The sequence below is a fragment of the Ictidomys tridecemlineatus genome, unplaced genomic scaffold, assembly GCF_052094955.1.
Source record: "Ictidomys tridecemlineatus isolate mIctTri1 unplaced genomic scaffold, mIctTri1.hap1 Scaffold_82, whole genome shotgun sequence".
Classification (NCBI taxonomy): Eukaryota; Metazoa; Chordata; class Mammalia; order Rodentia; family Sciuridae; genus Ictidomys; species Ictidomys tridecemlineatus.
In genome coordinates, this window is record NW_027526077.1 from 118,968 (window position 1) to 139,455 (window position 20,488).

At 42.6% G+C, this 20,488-nt stretch overlaps 1 non-coding gene and 1 pseudogene across 1 annotated transcript; one reads left to right on the forward strand and one right to left on the reverse strand.

Annotated features, from left to right (window-relative positions):
- LOC144374691 (secernin-1-like) overlaps positions 1-20,488 on the forward strand; it is a 53,283-nt pseudogene that overhangs the window by 28,389 nt on the left and 4,406 nt on the right.
- On the reverse strand, positions 831-934 carry LOC144374695 (small nucleolar RNA U13). Its single transcript, XR_013434028.1, has one exon. It is a non-coding gene; the product is annotated as a small nucleolar RNA U13 (small nucleolar RNA).

The following is a 20,488-nucleotide window of genomic DNA, read 5'->3' on the forward strand; positions in this document are numbered from 1 at the left end:
GGGCCAGAAAAGTGCTGTTCTTATTTGGAACCACATGAATCTACTTCATCTAGGAGGCAAGGCAGTTGAAAACAGCATTAAAATAGGCCTCTGGATACTGGGTGTGTCCCAGGATTACCACAGGCCTGGTATCGGTGGCATTTCCTCCACACTCAGTGACATGGGATTCTCCTGCATCTCTCAGTCTCAGAGGAGAGTACAGAACCCTGATGTTCTTCGCAGCCTTGAACTAAGGAGCTGGTGGTCCTGTCTTCATTCTGTGGTTGGGAGACCAGGCTGGAGATGGTCATGTGGGTTCACGGTGCTACCCATGGTCCTGGTCTGAGGAGGAGAAGAGTGAAACCACAATTATGTCTGTAGCAGGGTGCTGAGGTCCTGCTGTGCATGTAGGGCATCCAAGTCAGGGCGGAGGCAAGTGCACACATTGTGGGTTTCAGTGGAAGTTAAACAGGCTGAATATCCAGAAAACATTAGAGAGATCCCAGCCTCCAAAGATGGGGCTACTGAGCACGGCTACGTGTTCACCTGTCCCTACATAGATTTGCGTCTGTCAGTTGGGGCCCTGCAAAGGCTCTGGGAGCAGAATCTGCTGGAGTGGGTATAGGAGGCGTTGTAACCAGGGCCCACCAGGGACCCTAGGAAGGAGGAAGGAGGCCTTCCAGGTGCAGTTCTGGATGCAGGTCTCACAGAACACTGGTTTGCTCCAGATCCTCAAGATAAAATGAGCTCTCACTCTTGCTGCTCCTTTTTGGAGAAGACAACCTCGACCAAGGAAAAGTCTACTTAATTTCATCTATCTTTCAATAAGCTTGCTCTTTTTTTTCTTTTCATGTCAGGTGGGTAATGTGCCAATGTGGTAACAAGGTTTGAGGGAGGTGTCTCCCAGACAACAGTGGGCAAAACCAATCCCCATGCTTGTGAACCACAAAAGGATCAGGATTATTTTTAAAATTTTGTATCACTCTCCTAAGGCATTGGGGTTCAGCTTTGTAGATCAGAGCTTTGTAACCAAGCCTTCTTAAATGAGCTTAGAATGAGAAATTTCAAATGAATCGGTGCGTAATAAATCGACTATGAAAATAAGCCTGTTACAGAATAAGTCCATAGCTTGTGGCTACATTATCTTTTCTTCTCCATGACAGCACAGTGGAATGCTCCTTTAGAAAGTACTGAATTGGGTGAATTTTAATAGCTACTGCTTCTTGTGTTGAAAATTCACCAAGAACAGGCTTGTACCACCATCTCAGTAGCTTTGCTCTAAGACTCTTGAATTTTTGCCAATAGACTTACAATTTGAATGATCAGATGAATAAATGAACTGAATACGTATGATGTACCATCTTCTTTCATACCAGCCTGAGGAGGGGGGTAGAAATGTTTTCACTTTACCAATAAGAAAATAGAGGTTTGAAAAGAAGACATTACTTAAGATCATACTGCTTGTGAGTAGTTAAACCAGAGTGAGAAGTTAGTTCTTTATTTCTAAATTGCAGATTTCTCTGCCACAGTGTTCTGCCCCCTGAAATCTACTCATCATTTATTTGGTCCTAGGCACTATGCCATTCTTTTTTTCCTTTTGCAGTGTTGGGGATTGGACCCCAGGGCCTCATGCACGCCAGGAAAATGCTCTACCACTGAGACATATCCCCAGCCCCAGGCCATATATTTTCATGTTCATTATCTCATGAAACTCATATCCATTGTAACCCAATGATAGAGGAACTAATTTCATGGATGTCATAAAACTGAAGTTCAAATGTATTATGTAAACTGCCTATGGTCACACAGAGGGCAATATCTGTACTCTCTTTAAAAGGTTTATTAATTGGAAGGGCCAGGATGGATGTCTCACTTCAGAAGGAAGGTGTGTTATTTTGATAACTGAAGCTATAAGCCACACCAATTGCTGTAGGCTAATAGGTAGGAGGGAAATACGTAGAAAAAAAATGGATCATGTCCTCCTAGAAAACCATTTCTAATGAGATCTCTGAGCAAATTATAAACACAGAGGAGAATGATTGGTAATTAAATATTGTTATTACTAATTGTCTTAGACTATCCAGACTGAGATAACTATAAATAGGATGCTGATAAACAACAGAAACTTATTGCTCATACTTTGGGAGCTGGGAAGTCCAAGGTCAAGGTGCCAACGTTTGGTGTCTGGTGTGAACGCATATCTGACTCACAGGTGGTGCCTTCTTGCTGTGTCCTCACATGGTAGATGGGGCAAGGCAGCTCTCGAGGCCTCCTTCATACAAAAACTAATCCCATCATAAGGTTCCTCTATTATTAGTCATTTCCCAAAGGCCCCCTTGCCTAGTGTCATTATATTGGGTGATAGGGTTTCATCATATGAAGTTTGAAGGGACACAATATGTAGCAATAACCAAAACACCTGTGTAGAATGATGGCGAGCAAAGCTGGGCTGGGCAGAGATTTCCTTTTGTCTAGGTAGGAGTCAGGAGGAAGCACAGGGCTTGCTGAGGGCTAGAGCTGAGCCAGACAGATTCATGGGAGACGGAGTCAGCACAGAGAAAGAGGGGGCTGACCTTCCTTTCTAGGGGAAAAAGCTGCTGGTTCCTGATTCTGTCTCTGCAAAAGGGGGATAATTTTTTCATTTGTAATTTAATGTGTGATAGAGGTATTTTGAGTTGAAAGTATCGTTGATTGGTTTGCATGTTGGTCTGCAAATTGAACATCATACATGCATTGGAGTGCTTCAGGCCTGGGCCTTGTCTTGGTCTTTGGTTGCTATGACAGTAATCATGTGGGTTGAAATGACTGAGGAACACTTCTTGTTTCCTGACTTCAGGCTTGGTTTAGAAAGAGGGACAACAGCTAAAAAAGCCTTAGATGTCATCGTCTCCTTGTTGGAAGAACATGGACAGGGTGGGAATTATTACGAAGATGAAAACTCCTGCCATAGCTTCCAAAGTGCATATCTGCTTGTGGATCGAGACGAGGCCTGGGTGCTTGAGACCGTAGAGAAGTACTGGGCTGCTGAGAAAATCACAGGTGAGTGGTCTTGAGCATGTGAAAGACTGAGATGGATGTTGGCTGGACCCACAGCACCAGATCCAGAGAAATCATGCTATCGTGCAGCCTCTGTCTGTGCTGGCTCTTCATGCCTAAACACACTGTTCACTTCTGGGCATCTGTTTCTGGAAATGCACCTGGGGTTTTCTGAATCTAGAGTGAAGGGGTGCTGGCCCTTGGGAAGCATATTCCTAACATTTCCTATTTTCTGTTTGCTTTCCAGGCAGAACCCAATTCTGACTACAGGCTTCTGCATGACTCAAACTGTTACTCTGTTGACCAAGATGGTCATTGAGAAATCCCTTCAATGGGAAACTGTCCTGAGTTCGAATCAGCTACCGTGCCCTGTAGCTGTTTGTGGTTGGAATGGTCCTCTAAAAGAAGGAGTTTGTGTCTGTGTGAGGATTATTCAGTGCTACTCTAGACCAATCAGGCCATTTCTCTGTGAGGTAATGTTCCTAGAAGGACATAGAACTTGGTGATCCTCATGGAAGGAATTAGTGCTCATAAAATTGCTGCTCTATGCCTCTGGCTCCTAAGACAGCACAGGGAAGGAAACATTAGAGGTGGGAGTGGTGACCTTGAATCAGTACCTCAGCACTTTCATATTCTAGATGGGATTGGATCCCAGAATGGGTTAAAAGGCTCCCAAGAGTTCTAAGGATTGGCCAGTGACATTCTTACATTCTTTAGGACAGAATGATAAATGCATAGCAATGCACTGCCACTCTTCCCTCCTGTATCCACAAAGACATGGCCAGTAGATTCCTGCATACTTCTTATTGAGCCTATAGTTGACCTATGTATTTTTTTCAACCTAATTTACCAATGAATCAGAAATGATGTTGAGATGAAACCTGTTTGCCACACTTGCCTTAGGGGTGACTGGCGCCAGATCTGACCTGAGTTAGAAGCAGATCTGGTTCAGTCATTGGAAGTCATACTTGTTTCCTGTGCACAAAGTCCAGTGATCAGGGCTTCTCTGGATGTTGGGCACATTGAACCCCATACACAGTTAGTTTCCCATGGAGGCAGAGAAATCTGGATAGTGGTTTCCTGGTCAAAATGTGTGAAGGCACATTCTCATAAGACTATTGAATGGGCTAGAGGGTCCCTCAACAACCACAGGAATTTCTCTACCCCTCTCTACCTAGCATGTAACCAGCAGGGCCTGTGCCCACTTTGCCCAACTCTTTCAGAATTTATAGGACAAGGGCAACCTGTGTGGCCCATCAGGTCTCCATCTCTCCCACAGTGCAGGAACCTCATGCTTTTTTCTTTAATGTTTTTAGTTATAGATGGACACAATACCTTTATTTTGTTTATTTAGTTTTTTTTTTTATGTGATGTTGGGAATTGAACCCAGTGACTCACACACACTAAGCAAACTGTCTACCACTGAGCCACAACCCCAGCCCTCAAACTCCTTTCCTAAGAGGAAGTGTTGTGGATAGACACAATACCTTTATTTTATTTATTTTTATGTGGTGCCGAGGATCAAACCCAGGTCCTTGCACATGCTAGGTGAGCGCTCTACCGCTGAGCCACAACCCAGCCCCTGAAGTCTTCCTGTTGAATGGTTCCATTGAAAAGGCTAGTGGGCCATGCTTCAAAGCCATCATATTACTTTTAAGTAGAATCAAAGACGTTTTGATCTATAACTTCATTTCAAAAGCTGAGCCCCTTCAAAATATAGCTTAAAAAATCCATATTCACAAAATGAATGTTGTCTTTCACTAAACATTCAAATTAAAAGAAAACACACAATCATTTCTTGGGCTTATCGATTTCTTGTCCTGTGATCCCAGCAGTAGTGTGATTGATACTAGTAGGTCAGTACTCCAAATGATGATTCCTAAAAGCAAATGTCGACCATAAGTCAGCCCTCTAGGAAAGTAACATCTATGGAGCTCTTTATGAGAACTTAAAAAAAAAAAAAACTTAGTGTAAATGATATCAAAATCACCAGTTTAGGCTAAAACAATTTTTAAAAATTTTTAAATAGTTTATAATTTGACTCCTGTGGTACGCTCTGAAAAAAATGAATGGAAAAATACCAGTGCCCATCATCCAGGAGTGCTTATTTTGGAAGTGTAAATCAGTGAAGCAAAACATCCTGGGTGCACTTAGCCCAGCACTGAGCCTGCCTCTAGGGACTGGGTTTTAGGAAGTAATGGCTCTATAGCAGCTTATAGTTTAGACTGACTTGCTTTCTCCCACTTTATTGTTCAAGAATTTGGAAGCTTAGCATGTTCCTTGGGAGCAACAATTGTGAATGGGCCTTGTGCACTAGCCCTGATAGCTTGAAATTTGCACTCTGAACACCATCTCAAGCTTAAAGGCCAAGTTGTTCTCCATGTGTTTGAAGCTCAGCCTGCAAATACAGAAATGGAGGAAACAGGGCTGGAATTATAGCTCAGTGGCAGAGCACTTGCCTAGCATGTAGAGGCACTGGGCTCAATTCTCAGCACCACATATAAATAAATAAATAAAAGTATTGTGTCCATATTCAACTGAAAAAAAAAAGAAATTGAAGAAACAGAGCAAGTCTGTCAGCTGAGAGGAATTCTCACCTAATCCTCATTCATTAAGGGAGAGTGTACTCAGAAGGCATTCCTTTCTGAGTTCATTTAGCTATACATATATTTATAAGGAAAATATTTCCATATATTTTTCACACATACATCTAGACACACATATATTTATAAGTACATTCTCCCCACTTTTTTGTGTACCAGGATTGACCCCAGTCCTTTATTAAATTTTTTAAAATTTTGAGACAGTGTCTCACTAGATTGCTTATAGTCTCACTCAATTGCTGAGGCTGGCTTTGAACCTGAGATCTTCCTGCCTCAGCCTCCTGAGCTGCTGGGATTAAAGGCATGTGCCACTGTGTCAGGCCATTCCTTGTTCTGAAATGATTCATTATCATTGCCACGTGTTTTTCTAAATGTTGAAAAAATGTTGAACAAAGAAGTATCTGATTTGCATTATAGATTGTGTGTGTGTGTGTGTGTGTGTGTGTGTGTGTATTTGGGTGAGTCGGGGTGGTATAAAGTGGGCTTCTAGGTGAAAAAGAGTCAGACTGGGGAGGAGGGACCTGTGGTTGCTACAGAGCATTTCTGTGGAGGAATTTCTAAATCTTGTCAGCACTACCTCTTTCAAAGGACGTTTCACTTCTCTTGTAGGTAATGCACACTTGGGGTTATTTAGAATGAAGGGCCTTGTGTATTTCATTTTGATTGTGAATTTAAGAGCAATAAAGTTATTTCACATTTAAAATGTGATGATGCCAATCAATATTGGTGGAACTAGAAAGGGGACCAAGATTGTGTTTCTTGCTTCAAAATTTGAATTCCTTCCTTCCTATAAAGTCAGTGTTCCAAGGAAGGATTTTCCATGAATTTCCATTTTCTGATTAAGTTTTCCTAAGTGTACGTGCTTTGTACTCTGCAGAGGGAGTAAAGTGCATCTGCAATCAGCTTTCCCTCACTACAAAGATGGACGCGGAGCACCCTGAACTCAGGACTTATGCTCAGAGTCAACGCTGGTGGATGGGAGAGGATGAGTTCAATTTTTTCCAGATTTTTTCTCCAGCTGATGACTACTCAGACAACTTTGAAGGCAAAGACAGCTTAGAAAAGCAAGAAGGTGAGTTTGGCTGTCCTTTAGGATTCTCCTTCTCACACTTTGCTTGTAGCTTTTGCAGAGCACTGGTCTGGATTTGGAAGGATAAAGAGGAGGGGTAGAGAATGGACTATGACATAAAGACTCACTTTTAGCAAAATTCTCTGGTATCCAGGCAAGGAGACAACTTGTACTTATTTTTACACAGTATTTTCTTACCCATGGAGGTCCCTTGTTTTTACTGATGTTATTTTTTCTTTGAACATTGATGTTATCATGAGTCCTTTGTGATACTTATTGCAAATAAGTATACTCCTTATAGCTCAGTTACATATTTGGCTTATTTTCTCCTTATAGTTTCCTCTTTTCCACTTGTCTGCTGGGCCTTGAGGGCGGGGGTGTTATCTTTCATTCGTCTTAAGATTCTCTTGTGATGCTTGCACAGTCCTTTGTTCCATGAAACTTTGTTAGTAGAAGTGTCTTGAATTCTCTTCATCAATCCTCTCTCTGCCACCCAGTTACTGACTTAATCAGAATCCATATTTAGGTAAGTGTGTTGATTAGATTGTTTACCATGTTTTGTGCCAGAGAGGGAACTTTTCCAAAACACCCACACTGGTCACATTTTATCTTCGCTAGTTGTATATGTATTTTGTAAGTCGAACTTTTTTTGAACTCAGGGGCATTCAATCACTGAGCCACATCCCCAGCCCTATTTTGTATTTTATTTAGAGACAGGATCTGAGTTGCTTAACACCTGGCTTCTTTTTTTTAATATTTATTTTTTTAGTTGTAAGTTGGACACAATATCTTTATTTATTTATTTTTATGTGGTGCTGACAATTGAACCCAGGGCCTTGCACATGGTAGGCAAGTGCTCTACTGCTGAGCCACAACCCCAGCCCTAATGCCTCACTTTTTTGCTGAGGTTGGCTTTGAACTCATAATCCTCTTGCCTCAGCCTCCTGAGCTGCTGGAATTATAAGCATGGTATAAATTAAACTTTTGATCCATTAGAACTGGAGTCAGCAAATTACATCCTGTAGCAGCTGCCCGTTTTATAAATAAAATTTAATTGAAACAGACACACTCTGTTGGTTATCTATTTGTCACTGTGACAAAATACCTGAGATAAACAACTTATTAGGAGGAAAGATATATTTTGGCTTCCAGTTTCAGAGGTTTCAGTCCATGGTCGGTTGGCTTCATTGCTTTTGGGCATGTGATATGGTAGCACATCAACAGGAGAGCACATGGCAAAGACATAGCTCACCTTATGGCAGCTAGGAAATGCTTTTTTGGGAAGGGTGACAGGGAGGGGCCAAGGTCTCAATATCCTCTTCAAGGGCACGCCCTCAAGGATCTAACTTCCTTCTACTAAGCCCCACCTCCTAAAGGTCCACCACCTCCCAGTAGCACTGCAGGGGGGAAACCAAGCTGTCAACACAAGGGCCTTTCAGGATGTTCAGAATCCAAGCTGTAGCACTCACCTGGTATTTATGTGTTGTTTATGTCTGCCTTCATGCTGCACTGGTGAATTTGAGCCATTGCAACAGGGAAGTTAAAATGAGACCATATGGTCCATAGGCCTAAAATAATCTCTACCTGATCCTTTAAGAAAAAAGTTTCTTTTTATCTCATCTAGAAGAATACTTTAGGGTTTTTGCTGTGAAACTTAAGTCATATATTCTAGATAGGAAGGTAAGAAAGTATTCATTTTAAAATGAGAATTTGAAAAAGAACTTCTAAAGATGTTTAATGAAATCAAAACTAGCTTGATGAAAGTTGTTCAGTAGTTCGTAGCATAACAGTATCCTTAAATCTGATGAAACTTCTGGTTATAGGAAACCTATAGGTTATAGGAAATGCACAGGAGAGAGGAACATCTTCAGTTCCACCAGGGGGATGCCACGTGCAAGTCCAGCTTGTGTGAAACTCTACAGGAAGAATGACCTGATTTCTATGACAAATAAGGTGCAAGAAGACAAATCAAGAGGCAGAGATTAAAATATTCAAGAGATATTGCCCATCTGTTGGATTCTGATTTAAATCCTATACCAAGACTGGAGATGTAGTATAGCGGTAGTGCCCATGCTGAGCATTCCTTTTTCAGGGCCCCCAGGTTCCATCTCCAGCCCTGCAATCCCCCACAACAAACAAATGAAAAACTCCAAATCAATACCTAATTTTTGAGAACGTAAGAAAGTTTGAACACTGGATAGTTAAAAAAAATCAAAGACATTTTAAATAGTTTTAGTTGTGACTTGTTATAGAGATTTATAAAGAGGATATGCATTGTGCTAGCAAATTCTCTCCCTATGTGATGTTTTGATTCTGTCTTTGTGAACACAGACTGAAATAGCCTTTTAATGAATTACAACCAGAGAGGAGCCTATAGATGTGGGATCCCATACAAATATTTTTTTGGTTTTGTACCGGGGATAGAACCCAGGGGTGCTTAACCACTAAGCCACATCCCCAGCACCATTGTTCTATTTTATGTAGAGACAGGGTCTTGCTAAGTTGCTTAGGGCCTTGCTAAGTAGCTATGTCTGGCTTTGAACACATGATCCTCCTGTCTCAGCCTCCTGAGCTGCTGGGATTATTGGCATGTGCCACCTCATCTGGCTCAAGGATTTGTTTATTCATTCATCTGAATTCAGAGACAATAATCTTATAGCCTCCAAATATTATAAATGCCTCTCAGTGTGTATATTTCTGACTGTAGGGAGATCATTCTCCAAATTTAGTAATGATCCCAAACAGCCCTAGCTTGGGGATCTGTTTACAGACTGCATACACTTCCTAATGGATATATATTGAGTATTGTACTAGTTGAGGTATAGCTAAGTGCTGTAACAGAGAGACTCCAAATTAATATGGCTTGAAGAGCACAGAAGCTCTTCCTTTCCCATGAGATAGTCCAGATGTATATGGATTGTCTAGGGATGGACCTCCATTTTTGGTCTGATGGTTGGCATCTCCCAGCAAACAGGAAGGGAGAAAAATGAAAGGCAAGGAAGTGGATGTGACCAGAAAGTTGCACACACCATTTTACTGATCTCCCATTGGTCAGAATTGACCACATGGCCAGACTTAGTCACAAAGAAAGCTGGGACATGTATTCTGTCACTGAGGGTTATGATCCCAGGTATAATTTCATGGGCTTATTAATGTAAAAAATAAAGGAGTGAATGGGTTTTGGTTAACAACGTGCCACAGTTACATCTCTCCGCTATCCATCTCTCTTTCAGAAAGCATCACTGTACAGACAATGATTGACGTCTTACGGGACAAAGCAAGAGGAGTCTGCATAGACTCTGAATCTTTCCTCACCACAGCCAGTATAGTGTCTGTCCTGCCTCAGAACAGAAGCTCGCCATGTATTCACTACTTCATTGGGACCCCAGATCCTTCCAGGTTTGTTCAAGATACAGTCACAGAGAGAAAGCATGTGTATGCCTTGGAAGCTCATCATTGTGTTCATGCTGGCCGTGTCCTCCCCATGGGTAGCTAAGTCACAGTTTTCAGTCTGTTTCAATGTGGGCTGCATAGCACAGGAGCTTTGATTAAGTGGAGTGCTTGGTATAGTCACATGGTGGTTATTACGGTTGCAGAATTGTGTTTTAAATTCATCAAATAGTTACTGAGCATGTGTAATGGGCCAAACATTGTGCTATTTTGATACAGGGTTACAGAGATGAACAAAAGACAGGGTGTGTGTTGGCGGAGGGGGAGATGTGCCCAAGATTTATCAAAATAACCAGTTCCTATGCATTATTGGACAATATGATCCAGAGGCAATACAGATTGAAGCCGCTTTCATTAAGATGTTGTGTTTTAGGGAAGAACTTTTTTCCCCAAATACTTTAACAAAAAACAGCATTGCACAGTGGCTAAGAACATAGCCTCTGGAATAACTGGTCAGGATTTGGAATCCCACTTCTGTAAGCTCCCGTTCCTATAACTGTGTAGTGGGAATAATACCAGCCCCTACCTTTACACGCTTGTTAGGAGGATCACATGAGATGATCCAGGTAAGTACGTGGTAGGCTTAACTATTATGACTAATTAATTAATGATTATTAATTTTTTTGTGGTGCTGGGGATAGAGCCCAGAGCCTTGAGCATGAGGCAAGCACCGTACCCACCGAGCTAAATCCCCAGCCCTTAATTATTATTAATGAGGGCTCTCTCTGACCTACTAAGCAGACAGTTACCCCATATCCTTTAATGTTCAGCTGTGTATACCACAGGTGACATCATCAGTGGCTTAGAGACGACCACTCAATGCCTTCATTCACTATTACAATAACTACATTCACTATTACAATAGCTTGGGGGGGGGGAGTTTTTGGGCCAAGATGCCTTGACCCAAACCTTTTATATCAGAATCTTCAGGTGGACCTTGAATCTGTCAGGTACATCTGATCCTCAGTATGAAAATCCCTAGAAGACTGCCTACATCAATTGGTTCTCAGGTGTTTTTCAGGTGTTCCACTGACCACAAACCATTATGATTTTTGAATATCAGTTGTTAAACCTTTGAATTCACTACCAAAGAATCTGCAGCTGTTAAATTTCATTCCTTTAGATGCTGAAAATATTTATTCTCCTCTCGATTCAGGAATATGAGACAAGGATTGTTTTTATCAAAGGACTCTTTTTTTTCCCCCCTTCCTTCTGTCTTTCTCTGTCTTAGATGACTCAGGGGGAAAGCCAAGCACTTCTGACCTGATGGCCTCATTTTTAAAACTATTGCCAATATCAGTAGAACTTTCTAACACCATATGAAACTATTGAATTTAGTGTAAACTATTCCTTTTCTTTTTAATCTTTATTTTATTTATTTATTTTTATGTGGTGCTGAGGATCAAATCCAGGGCCTCATACATGCTAGGCAAGCACTCTATCACTGAGCCACAACCCCCGCCCAACTATTTTTAACTTTTCATTCACTCAACAAAAACTTACTGCATACCAAATATTGTGCTTGTTCAGTACTAGGGGTGAGGTGTGTGTACAAGAAAGAGGTGGCAAAGATGTGGTGGTACAGGGAAGAACTTTGCAGAGGAGAGGTGAGCACGGTGGGAGAAGTGAGGGTTTATTAGGTACAAAAAGCAGTAATGGCACTCTAGGTAGAAGAACTGCGTGTACAGAGGCACAGAGGCATGAAGTGGGGCACACAGGTTGATGGGCAAGTTTCCTCTTGTAGATGAGTCTGGGGATCAGGTTTCTATCTCTTCCTCCTCCCACCCTCCATAAACAAGCCCAGCCACCCTCACAGGGTCCCTAAAGGCCAGCTTCAACCACTCTGTGGTGTTCTGGGTTCTCCTTCTTTTTGATTCCAGCTGTTTTTTCTTGGGTTGATCTCTCAGTTTTGAACACTTGGTTCCATGGGCCCACCTTCCACCTACAACTTGGTCCCAGATTTAGGGCTTCTACCACCCTCCCTGCTGATGGACTGTGACTTGTTTTCTCCCCTATCACTGATGTCTTGGAGGACTCTGCTGGTCTGTGGGGTACACAGGGCATTTACGTTCTATTTTGAAGCATATGAAATGTTCTGCTAAGATATTTGGACATTATTCTTTAGGAAACAGGAGTGGGTTGAACTGAACCAACTCTCTTGTTGAAGTCTCAGATACTTGCTTTAACTCTCCTTAGTTGTGTTGTCAGGAAATGAGTAGAAAGGAATTCTGTTTCCCAGCGAATTCTGTTTCTTAACATAAATTTCAGGGCTTAATCTAATTACAGAAATGGGTTGAGAAATAGCCTTCTGATATTTAAAATGGAAAATTTCAAGTAATTCAAAAAGGAAATTATTCATTGTTAAATTAATTGGAAAGACCTTGTAGAAGATTAAGGCCCTTCCAGAAGACATTCATTTTTATCTTCCCTGGTTAAATGGGCTGTGTCTCTTACCGTGACTGTAGAACTGTCGTAGGTTATTTTGTTTCTTATTCAACATTTCGATGTTTCACTGTAATTGGGCATGCTCAACATTGTGCATTTTGTCAGCAGGAAGCATAATTACTTACCCTCAGTTTTTTGGGTAGTAACACTGAGGAGGTCTTAGCTGACTCCTGCTAGTGCTAAAAATGTTAGACATTTTGGGGAGATAGTGTCAAAGTATCTTTTGCGGGTAGGATACTGGGGATTGATCTCAGGGGCGCATGACCACTGAGCCACATCCCTAGCCCTATTTTGTTTTTATTTATAGACAGGGTCTCATTGAGTTGCTTAGAGCCTGGCCATTGCTGAGGTTGACTTTGAACTTGCCATCCTCCTGCCTCAGCCTCCTGAGCAGAGCTGCTGGGATAACAGGCATGTGACACTGTGCCTGAACTCTCCTTCTTTCTTATCATATACCAATTACCTTGCAAGTTTGAGAGTTGGAAAGAGATAAAAAAAAAAAAACTCAGAGTTTGAATGATTGAGGGACAGGAAAAGTCATTTAATTAGCTTTGTGGAGAAGGCAAATTCCATCATATTCATATTCCCTTGGGTCAGCTTGTGCCTTGATCACTGATGCAGTGATATTGATAGACTTCAGTGTACTGGTTCTGACCTTTGGAAGCCATTTTAATGGAAGCTAGTAGTCGTCAAAGCTTCTTGATAGGAAGAACTGATAGAGAAAGAATACTTGGAGAGGTGTCTTGCCATTTTGAGACAGGGTAAGATGTAGAGTCTTAGAGTGCTCAAGGTAAGGAGAGCTGATCAGGGGTCTCTCTGCCTAACTCCATGTTCTGTGATGCCACTATTGTCTTGAAAAGGGCCACAGAGGGAGTATTTATACCAAAGAATTCTGCAAATACCATAAATTTGGGCTTATTATTTTTAAAGATGTAGTTGTCAGACCAGTATAGCACCGAGAGGATCTCATATACTAACCATTAAAGATATAGCATTAGTAAAACAAAAGGGTTAGAGAAGGTAATTTAAGAACCCTGGGTCATGGTGGGTGTCTCTCCTCCCTCTTTTTCTTTCTGAGCTTTCTTTGTTTCATTGTCTTCTCCCAATGCACTACCATTGAGAGGCTAAATTAGATTGGTTAAGACTGTGTCATTTGGATCTTTCAAATCTCAGCTGTGGGGGTTACCTTGTTGTTCTTGGAAACCCAGGCGTCCAAGGTCAGCCTTGGCAGCCACATCAGTTCTGCCTGCAGATATACAGAGCTGAAAGCCCAAGGCAAATGGCCCCCTCCCCTCCTTTCATTTTGAACTCTTCCCATACTGCTTCTCTCCACCCTACACTTTGGACTTTCCAAACCTCCCAAGATTCTGGATCCAAATCTCCATCCCCAAGGTCATCTTATGCTCCAAAATATTCTCTAAAATTCTCTTCACTGACTGGTTTTGCTCTCAGCCAGGTATGACCCTGACAATATGATTCAGGTGACATTGTCACACTAGAGCTAGAATGGCCCATAGATGAACCACTCAGAAGGACACCTGCCTTTTGAGGGAAACCAGTTATTATAAATGCCTTTCAGATTGGTTCACAGTGTAGCAGATTTATCTGAGCAGGGGCTTATGTTTTTCTTTCAGGGACTAATGATCCTCAGTGGATTTGCAGGGATTCTGGGTTACAAGACCAGCCTGGTTTCATTGCTGGGGAATGTCCACATCTTCAGCAAGAACAGAGCCACATTTGTGGCTGGAACTTTGTGGCTGGAATGGTTGACTGGCTTCAGATAATAAAATTCCAAGTCCCAGAAAACAAAAAGTCCTTATTTTTTGCAGTTTCACAATGTATATGAAAAATACCAACAGGATACAAGGTTGGGAAGTAGTGGGGAAAATAGACTTTGGATGTATAAGGTCTGAGTTTAGTTGTAGGTCCACTGTTGGTTAGGAATGTGACTTTGGACAAAGCACTAGGATTCTGTGAGCCTCAGTCATCTCACCTGTAAAATGGGACAGAAGTTTTGCCCTGTGTATTCACTGCTGCCTCCCTAACATCTGTTGGGCACTGCATCAGACCCAACATGTATTTGCTGAATGAATGACAAATGAACATGAGAAGAGCAGAGCCCGGAGATGCAAATACAAACACTAAAATTTGTGCTAGGCTGTAAAACTTTATAGAGATTTTCATGATTATTTTTTTGTTCTTCCAAATGAGAAAACAAATTATGGGAAAAAAGATTTCTTTTTTTTTTAAACATTGGTTTGGTGCATCCACCAGAAGGTTCTGGAAAGAAAAATGGGCAGATAAGGCGAAGGTGCCACCAGTGGAACTGTTTCGTGGCTATGTTCAAAGTGTCATTCAAGGCTAAACTTCCTGCACGTCTCTGAGTCAGATCTTGGAAGACCAAGCTGTGCCATGTGTCATGAGGCTGTGTGCCTCAGACCTTAGACCTGTCTCGTTGAGAGCTGAAGGTGACAAGGATATGGCTCCCTGTAGTCTTGTTCATGGTCTTCTTGGCTTCAGTGTCCCTCAGTAGAGTCTTTTTATTTTATTTGTTTATTTTTATGTGGTATTGAGGGTCAAACCCAGTGCCTTATGTATGCTAGGCAAGTGCTCTACTACTGAGCTACAGCCCAGCCCCCTCAGTAGAGTCTCTTAAAGTACTCTTCTGGCTCTGTGATGCCCTTGGCCATTGGAAGCACTTCCTCCCTTTGTACATAGCATCTTATATTCATGTCATACTGTGGAGCGGCTGAATGACCACAGTGAGTTCTGTCTAGGTGACCTTTCTGAAGGTCATCCTCAGAATCCAGCCCTGGACTGTCTGGAGCCTCTCTGCTATGTGGCTGTCTGGAGCCTCTCTGCTATGTCCCACTTAGAGCCAACTATAGGACACACTCTGGGTCACTCCACATACACAATGAAGTGAGCCTCTTCCTGGAAAGGTGGTGGAGAGGAGTGGTCACCACCCAGTTTCAGCTTTGACACTAGTTAGATATGTGACCTTGGTCAAGTCATTTAATATTTCTGGGCTATGAGTTGCAATACATTTCTTCAAGTGGTATTGAAGAGGCTGCCATCTGAGGTTCAAATATGGGAACATGCCAGGGGAGCTCCTTATCCATTTGGATTTTTAAAAAAATTTATTAATGGTGTCTTTTTTATATAACTTTATTTTACTTGTTTATTTTTTTTATTCAATGCTGAGGATAAAACCCAGTGCCTGGGTGCTAGGCATGTGTTCTACCACTGAGCCGCACCCCCAGCCCTCACAGTATTTGGAGCCACCGAGTTAGCTAGGTTCCCCTTTTTGGGATATAGTACATAGGTACAAATGATCAAACCTGAATTATAGATAATTTCCAAATTCTAATTTAAATTAATATTAATATTATTGCAGTGTATTATCAAAAATTATTATATTCCTTATTCTATAAATAATTTTATTTTAAAATTTTTATTATTTATATAATTTATTGAATCTCAAAAATTCTTCCTTTAAACACCTTGACAAATTTATGCTTTGTGTTTTTAGCAGTCGAGGATGCTGACTTCCTCACAGAGTATGGAAAGAAGTTTTTGGAACTCTTAGGCTGCTTAAAATATTATGGGCACCTGCTCATATTTTATTTTTAAGATCAAACAAATAGATGGGAGGTCTGAACATACAGTACCTCTTATTTTAGAAAAGCTCCTAGACGCTGTCATGAGTTAAACTAATCTCCATATTCCAGTGAGCTTCGACTGGGTTTGAAGTTATATCAAACAGAGCATTCTTTACTACCAGTGTCCTGTATATTGGGTGCAGAAGACTGTGACTGTGGGTTGAAGTGGAGTTACAAGTTCACAGGTCTTAGGACAAAGACATAGAATTGGCAAGATAGCTTTAGAAGCTGGAAGAGACCATTTTAATCCAGGTGAGCCCAAGAATGAGAAAACATCAGCCCCCAGTTGGTCAGAGGCAGAGAGAGTACTCATGCCCCTATTCCCAGTCCCAGTCTGTTCTTTGTCTCACGTGTCAAAAGGCAACTCATCCCAGTAGGTGCTGCCAAGATGTCTCTTTCCAGCCCCTCTGGCAGGCAAGGTTCTCCCTTGGAGTCAGTGTATCAGAAGAGACACCTGGTGAGCAAGACACTTAGGTTCTAGAAATATAAAGGCAGGTTTCCAATAAGGAGGTTACTCCACTCCAGCTTTAAGTGCTAGAGAACAAAGGTGCTGTGTGGGCCTGTAAGAAGTAGCAGGTGAACATCATCGAGGCCTGGGGCTGGGAGACAGGTCTCCTCTCCAAGGGCCCCCCCTTGTAGCCAGGGTGCAGTGGGCTCTGCTGGAGCCTGCAATTCCCTGGGCTGCTGGTGCTGGGGCCGGCACCAGTCCCACTACAGAGCCTCACACCATGGGGAGCCATGCTGTCACTGCTCTACCCAATGCAGAGCCCTATGACTGAGTAGGTGTGGACTCAGGAGTGGGCTTGGGCCCTCCAGGCCCCTGTCAGCAGAGGGTCTCTATGTTAGTCACGGAGCCTGCCGGCCATTGTGTGGCAACTCCTGTATGATGTACACTGGCTTTTGGAAACACTCTTGGCAGGGCTGGGCTCACTGGCAGAGTGTGTGTCTAGTGAGCATGAGGCCCTAGGTTCAGTCCCCAGCACTGGGAAAAAATCAGGAACCCCTCAGAACACCCCTGGTGCTATCTGGTCCTGCAGGATCTGATAGGACTCTTGCTGGTTGGGATGTAGTTGTGTCATTGGAGACCAGAGGGACCCAGAGACAGCTCTGTATGCTGTTCTGTGCTGAGCACACTCTTTTTCTCTCACTTCCCAGGTAATCAGAATTGGTTTTGACAGTTTGAAGTTTTGTATTAATTCATTTTTCATATCCAACAGTCAGTAGAAGGGAAAAGGAACAATCATTTCCAAGAGGCTGTAGGGGGTGGAAGTGTGTCTTCCCTCTGTGTAAGTAGCTTCCCTATGTCTTGGGCGACTTCCTTTGATGGTAGCTAAGGAGGGATATGCCTTGATTCTGCCCAGGTTGGCCCACCTTGTGTTCCCCAGCAGTAGGGCAGAGGAGGGGACCATTCTCCCATATGAATGATATGTATCACCTGCAGAGGACAGCAGAGTCCCCAACAGGCATCCTTAATTAGTACCACTCACTCCATCACCATGGGGTGCAAATTCTCATTGCCTTTGACATGTAGGTTAAATTAGATGCTGTGAACAGTGTCAGTGCTCTCTCAACCCCTTTCCTGTGATCACCTCAGGAAACTATCAGAGAGGTTATTTCCCACTACTGTTCTCTATGACTGTGCTTCTCAGACCCAGATGTTATGAATCCTCCGGGATCTTGTTAAAATGCAGATTCTGCTTCAGCGGGACAAGACAGAGCAGGGATGCTGATGCTGTAAATCCAAAGACACAGCTAGGGGAGCAAGGGTGACTGATCACCAGTCCTTTTCAGATCATGGTGCACATGAATGTATTTTCAGGGCACAATGGCAAGGTTGCTCTGGCTGCCTCACATCTTAACACCTCTGGGCTGAAAAAGTCAGCATCCAAGCTCACTTCTAACCCAATGGAGTCTCCTTGGAGTGAAACAGGGTACACCCATGGAAGGGCAAAGTAAAGTCCAAATCTGATAAATTGAAAACACATGAGATGTGCACGTGGCTCATGCCCTCCTATCTTTACTGCAGGTGCTGCCCCATGGCTTGGCTAACATCAGACCGCAGGTCCAGCAGTGCCCATACCTACCAGGAGTGCCCCTCTGCCCAGCAGTGTTTTCTCCGGGTGAAGGGAGAATAAGTGTCCTTCCCAGTGTTCATCAGCTGTGACACTGACCTGGAATGCCAGGCCACAGCTTTTGACATGCATGGCTCTCTTGGTGTATGTGTGTGTGTGTGTGTATGTGTGTGTATGTGTGGTTGTGTATGTGTGTGTGTGTGTGTGTGTGTGTGTGAGATGATGTGTGCAAGCCACGCACAAAGATATTCACACACGCCTGCCTGCCAGACATCAGTCCTGCCAGAAGAGCTGGATCAAAGAATAAAGGGGCATCAGGCCCCTCACTCTGCCTAGCACCTGCTTTCACACAGCCAGATTTCTGCTTCTCTGCAGGTGTCCCCTCTGGGATCTCTGGGAATTTCTGCTTCATCTGTCTTAATCAGTACCCTCCTTGAGGCTGTTAGAGATCTTACAAAGATTTTCCAATGAGAATCTTAAAACCAAAAGACCCTTCCTTTCCAGGAGAGAAAGGGGTAGACCTTTCATCTCAAAATTGACCATCCATTCCATCCTTTTCCCAAAACACTATGTGTCTTTTTGCCTCACTTTATACAACTTAAAAGAGTTCTCTCGGATGCTCTTTCCAGGACAGAAATAATCTGTTTCAGTGTCTCCTCACTGTAAATAGAAGAATTTGCAGCTTGTAAATGGCTCTTGGTTTTATTAAAATAGCTACTAAATCATGCAGTGTGTTTCTCTTGGCACGAACCCACCTGCCACGAGTTGGCACTGAAAATGATTGCTGAATAAAGAGACAGTCTCTGGGTGTCCTCGTGCCCTATGCTCAGTCTGACTGTCCTTTCTTTCTAGGTTCATATTCAGGCCTTTCATCTTTGTTGATGAAGTAAAACTCGTTCCCAAAGCAAGTCTCCCTGTTTTGGGGACGATGACCCTGCTAAAAAGGAGCCTCGGTTCCAGGAGAAACCAGACCGCCGGCATGAGCTGTACAAGGCCCACAACTGGGCACGTGCTGTCATCGAGAGTGACCAGGTGAGCCTGGATAAGGGTTCAGGGAGAGTAATGAGGTCCCTGAGGAAGGAGTCAGGGAGTCTGTTAGCCTCCTCTACTCTTGGCCAGTCTCCTCCTGGGCAGCTAGGTTCTACAGGCCTTCCTAGAATGCGGGTGCTCGTTTTCCTACCCAATCTCCTGAAACCAAGTAAAACAAAGCCTTTGCTTCTCATGTTCTGGAACTCAGTGGGCCAAGCTCTCTCTTATTTACTGTTGACTTAGGAGGAATAGAGATGTGCAGTTCTAGAAAGGAGACCTGCTTCTGTGCTTTCTTAAAATTCTTTGCAACCTTTTAGGGCTAAGAAGCTATACTTGATTGGCAGAGCTTTATTTAAAGATGCAATCATATGCCATTTCCAAAAAGTAATTCTCCAAAAATGCTCTGGAGATGGATGGTGGTGGTGGTTGCACAACCACCATGTACCAAATTCTATGTTAAGCATATTTTCCCATACTACCGATATAATTTAGAAAAAGATTCTCATATTCCCAGTTTTTCTCTTTCTTTCTTTCTTTCTTTCTTTCTTTCTTTCTTTCTTTCTTTCTTTCTTTCTTTCTTTCTTTCTTTCTTCCTTCCTTCCTTCCTTCCTTCCTTCCTTCCTTTCTTTCTTTCTTTCTTTCTTTCTTTTTTCTTTCTTTTTTTTTCTTTTAGAAAAAGATTCTCACATTCCCAGTTTTTCTTTTCTTTTCTTTTTTGTACGAGGGATTGAACCCAGGGGCACTTAACCACTGAACCACATACCCAGTCCCCCCTTCCCTTTTTAAATTTAGAGTCAGGGTCTCACTGAGTTGCTTAAGGGTTCACTAATTTGCTAAGGCTGTCTTTGAACCTATGATCCTCCTGATGCAGCCTCCCAAGCCGCTGGGATTACAGGCACATGTGTTTCACCATGCCTGGCTAAGTTCACATTTATTTTTAAGAGTGAGTACTTTTTCAAAGTCAAACTGCTTCTATTATCAAAGCTTGTTTAATAAAGTTTCTGACAGGGCTTATTTTCTAGGTGTATGACAGAAAGCCCCAGGTAGACTCAAAATGTCACCTACTAGTGTCTGGTTTTGTGGGTATCAAGCAATGAGAATGTAGGGCAGAAAGAGCCCATGGGATCGCTGGGTTTTGAATTT